We start from the raw sequence: 5,486 nt of genomic DNA, 5'->3' as shown, positions 1-5,486 counted from the left end.
TGTGGGGTTTTGTTTTTATTTTACATCTATCATTTTGTCATGGATACAGAAGACAGCAATGACTAGAAATAGTGTTATCTTTGAAAATGGAAATTTGTCAGAAATTTTCCATGTTAAATGCAAAGTATTATAATTGTCAAGCTAAATGGAATCCTTTATTCAGAACTGCAGTCACAATATGTATGGTGGAGCTGTAGAAATTCTTTCTACAGCAAAGCAAAACGCTGTGGGGACAGTGTAATGAAAGAGGTACTAACTACCCCTAACAGAAGGTCCTCATTCCAATGTCTTTGGGTTCCCTGTGCAAGGTGCCTCTACTGTTCATTTGTCCCCTTCATGCACTGATGATCACTTGGTCTGTAAAGAGGGCTATCTGGGTAGCCCTCTGCACGCCAGAGCTCCCAGCCCTGCTAGGCAGCCACATGCCAGTAGGGTTGCCATATAGTTTAACCAAAAATACACCACACACACACACACACACACACAAAACACCAGGGAAAAAATTCTTTGGGGGGAGGGGGGCCAAAGTTGTTGAGCAAAATAAATAAATAAATAAACCCTGAGAGTTAAGCAAAAAAAATAAAATAAAACAGCATGGCCCCTTTTAAGTGCATGCAGGATAGGAAAAGTTGAGCACTAAGACCCAGGGAAGGCATTGCTTCCCCCTGCTTCAGGTCTTTAGGCTTTTTGCCAGCAGCCATCTTGTTTTCTTGGTTGAGCCAGAAGGCAGCTTCCCTGTGGAACCAGGTAGGCATGGGAATTGGAGGCTGGGCCCAGTTGCTGAGTGTGTCGTAGGGTTGCCAGGTGTCTGGTATTTTCACCTCCAAGCAAGGGAAAAAATTAAAAAATACCGGACATTTTAGGTGTCCGGTATTTTCCAGTATTTTTTACCGGACAGGAAGTGGAAATACCGGACTGTCTGAGTCAATACCGGACACCTGGCAATCCTACATGCCAGGTCTTCCAACCCCACTAGGCAGTCCTGCTGCCACGCACTGGGTGGCTCCGTCATCAGCTCTCTATGGGCAGCCCCCTGCCCTGCCAGCTCCACAGGGATCCTTATTGCTGGCCTTCCAACCAGGACTCTAGTCTGGCAACATCCATGGTAGACCATGGATGTTGCCAGGCCAGAGAATCCTGGTTAAGAGAGTTTCAGTCTCTACTAATACAGATAGGATCAAAGCACTTGATATCCAAAATATCCTTGAAACAACTGGTAAATATAAAATATGTGGGTGTATTTGATTTTGGAGGAGTTCCCATCTGTGGGTTTCTTGTGCAGTGTTTGGTTGTTTCCTTTATAAAACCAATTGTACAAATGGAAATCACTACCCAATGAAAGCTACTACAGCCTGTCTTCGACTTATGAACCAGTTACGAACCAAGCAATTGGTCGTAACTCGGTTTGTTCGTAAGTCAGACCCATTGAGTAACACATGACCACGCTGTTTGTAAGCGTGGATCGTGTTTGTAACTCGGGGTCCGCCATTTATGACATTTTTGGTCTTAACTGCAAAGGGTCGTAAGTCGACCGTTCGCAACTCGGGGACTGACTGTACTATGACCACTGGAGTGCATCAATGTCGTAAAGGAATTTTAATTTATTTTAATGTATTTAAGACTATCACTCTTAAGAAGAGACATTCCAAAAGAAAAAGATCCTTGGCTCACATCAGGAAATTAAAATAGGGTATTACTACCTACATTGGCTCGATCAGGTTATGTTGTAAAAATCAAGTAAATTCTTCAGAGTCATCAGAAGAGGGGTGGCAGCTATGTCTACACTGGTGGCTTCTTGCACAAGAACAGCTGTTCTTGCGCAAAAACTTGGGTGTCTACACTGCACGCGTGTGCTTGTGCAAGTAAATTTACAGTCTAACGTCGGAATACAGGGCTTCTTCCGGAAGAGTTATTCCTCTCCCCATGAGGAATAAGCCCTCTTGCGCAAGAGTTCTTCCACAAGAGGGCAGTGTAGACAGGCAACATGAATTTCTTGCACTAGAAACCCCTATGGTTAAAATGGCCATCAGGGCTTTCTTGTGCAAGAGAGCGTCCACACTGCCACAGATGCTCTTGTGCAAAAGCACATGCCAGTGTAGACGTGCTCTTGTGGAAGACATTTTGCGCAAGAATTCTTCCGCAAAAGTCATTGCTCAAGAAACTGCCAGTATAGACGTAGCCTATGAGTATAGTGAAACCTGAGTTGTGACTTTCTGAAAGAAAAACAGGGTGCTTAGTGTAAGTAATCTTTAAAAGTTGATCAAAAATTTAGAAGCCATGATAATTTTGTCAAGTGGTTGCTCAAAGCAAAGGAATGCCTCAGACTCTGCTATTTATGCATTTTTTATTATAGTGGTTCTCAAATTGTGGATCAGAACCCCAGAGCAGGTCATGGCCTTGTTTTAATGGGGTTGCCAGGACTGGCATTAGACAAGCTGGGACCTGGGTCTGAAGCCTGAACCACACATGATGGAAGCTGAAGCCCTTTGGCTTTGTCCCCCTGCCAAGGGTGGTGGGACTTTGGCTTTCCCCTCCTCTCCCAACACCATACACCCCTAGAGCATTGGGGTCATGTGTAACATTTGTTGTCAGAAGAGGGCACAGTACAATGATGTTTAAGAACTCATATTTTTTCAGGCTTTTCCCCCATATATGGTCTCTTGGTAATCAGTAGTATTGGGAAATATTCCAAAAGCTGTGATCTCTTCCTCAGATGAATTTCACCATTTGTATTCTAATAGTACCAAAATGCTAGGCACTGTACGCACCTCAAAAATGCAGTCCATACCAAGACTTTATAATATAAGCTATAAAGCGAATGCAAAATACACTGGAGACTGTCCTACATGCCCTGTGAATAAGCTAGCTCAAGTGGGTGAGGAGGATTTCAAAACAAGTTTCAAAGGCCACATGAGAGCTATCAACAGTATACAAACTGATACATACTAACTACACCAAATATACTTACATGATCCCATACCTTGTACATAGTTTGTAATTGTATAGTCATGCTGAAAAATTTGAAATTCATTTGGGCCTGGTTGAAGGGATATCCACAAGTCTGTTAACCTCTCAGCTGCTTATCTGAACATTTTTGTACTTACTCATTGTGGATGGTGAATGGAAAGTAAAGAAGCTCAGGCACTACAGTCTGATAGATCCAGAAGGGGATAGGGCAAGGTAATTATCTGGGCAAAAGAGCAAGCTCTATGCAGGGGATAATAATGGGAATATTATGGGTTAAGCCAAGTGTAAGGGTGAAATGGTGAATACTAGTCTAGGGAACAGGTAATGGTCATCATTAATGTTCCTGCTGGAGAATGGTTCTGTTTTCAATTACTGTACATAATGCTGTCAATGACCCCAGCATTTAATTAGGGTACATGTAATAGCACCTTTGCTTCTTGGTCATGCAAACCTAGGACTTGAGAGAACTATAAAGTAAACCTGTTTCCATCACTAAAGCTCGAGAGAGTGAAAAGATAGGACTGAAGCAGAAGAATTTAAAGTCCAGAATGACCACATTATCTAGTGTGACCTCCTGTATAGTACAGGTCACAAATACCATCCTACACTAAACCCAGCAAGTTTAGTTAAGATAGTTCTTTATTGAAATAGATGGAATAAGTCATCCCTCGAGCCATGGAGAGTGCTTAAGATGTACAGATACAGGCTCAATATTATTAGAAAGTCATATTGAACCTTTTCATCCAGTCTCAAATGCATTACAGATTTTGGTTTGTGGAGTGCACAATTGCACAAGATAAAGGTACATGTGGGAGTAACATTAGATTGACTTTGCATAGTACATCATCTAAGACTATTTCTAGACTAGCACTTTTGTCCATTAGGAATGTGGGGAAAAAGCCAACATGTTTCACTGATATACACTTGTGTGAACAGGATATGCTCTCCCACCACTTATTGGGAGTGGTTTAATTATGCCAATGGAAGAGCTCCCTCCTGTCAGCATAGAGCAGCTCAGCAGTACAGTACAGCTGTAAACTCTGTAGTGCAGACTGACCAAGCCTACTGTTTGGTGATTCAACTTCATGCTCTTTCTTCTGCTTAAGGATGTTAAATATCAGTTAATTGATAGTCAATTAACCTCATTAATTCTTATCAGTTAGTGGACTATTCTATAGGCCCCAGGCAGCTCCTGGCTATGTCCAGACTGGCATGATTTTCTGCAAATGCTTTTAATGGAAAAGTTTTCCGTTAAAAGCATTTGCGGAAAAGAGTCTAGATTGGCACGGATGCTTTTCCGCAAAGGCACTTTTGCGCATTTTTGCAATCAGGGCTTTTTTGTGCAGAACAAATCTGAGCTGTCTACACTGGCCCTTCTGCACAAAAACTTTGCACACAAGGACTTTTGCGCGAACGGGAGCAGCACAGTATTTCCGCAAGATGCACTGATTTCAGACAGCAGGAAGTCAAGAGTTCTTAGGGAAATTCAAGCGCCATAGTAGACAGCTGGCAGGTTTTTCCACAAAAACAGTTGCTTTTGCAGAAAAACTTGCCAGTCTAGACACAGCCCCTCTGTGTGTGGGGGAGGGAGGGGAAGGGGTCTGAGCTCCCAGTACAAGCCGGAACTGAGATGGGATGCCTACCTGCCTCCTAATACTCTTTAAATGTAGAGCCACAGCAGGGGTAGGTCCAGGACCCAGTGCAGCCAGGACTGAGCTGTGCTGCTGGCCAGCCTGCTAAAAAATTTACTGACAGGGGATGGGGACACATTGTAGTCTATAGCATTAACCCATAAGCTTTTGATTAATCAACTGTACTATTACATCCCTACTTCTGATCCTAACCTGCATTTTTCTTGAGTCATGGAATTAGAGTAATTTTACATGACAAAACAGAATGGCTTCCATTATATCACAAACTCAGATTAACAATAGCAAGAAACTCCACAAAACTCATCAGGATGGATGTAAATAGCTCCCCGTTTTGGATATTCTGTTTAATCATACATCAGTTCCCAATCCTGCCTCTGAGAGAATGACATACAAGAGTATGCAAAAGTAACAAGCTATGCCCAAGAACAGACAGAGGAATGCTGCCGGAAGCAAGCTTAACTAAAAAAAAATTCAGATTGTCAGAAAAAAATAGTTCCTCCTACAGGCCACAGGAAAATAAATTAAGCTTTAAAAATGAATACAACAGTGACCTTACTTTTATCCCCCAGAATGCTGATAGAATACTATAAGATGGCAATATACACCTGAGTGTTTTCATATACCTGTAAGTCTATTCTTGCACTCCAAAATGCATTATTGCAGTCTGATATCAAACATCCTATGCAGCCTTTGTAACGTATGTAAGGTCACAAAATAAGGCATTATGATGCGTCTTAGTGAAGAAAGTGACCATGTATTTCACTCTGATGAACAAAGTGATTTAAAGCTTTCCTGTGCTTATCATTGTACCCTGCTCATTAAGGGCATTGAATATGTATATGTGGCTTTAACCTTATTTGTTACAAT

Source organism: Pelodiscus sinensis, chromosome 1 (assembly GCF_052426305.1).
Source record: "Pelodiscus sinensis isolate ZL-2025 chromosome 1, ASM5242630v1, whole genome shotgun sequence".
Classification (NCBI taxonomy): Eukaryota; Metazoa; Chordata; order Testudines; family Trionychidae; genus Pelodiscus; species Pelodiscus sinensis.
The sequence above is the reverse complement of the archived record's forward strand: the minus strand, read 5'-3'. Positions refer to the sequence as shown.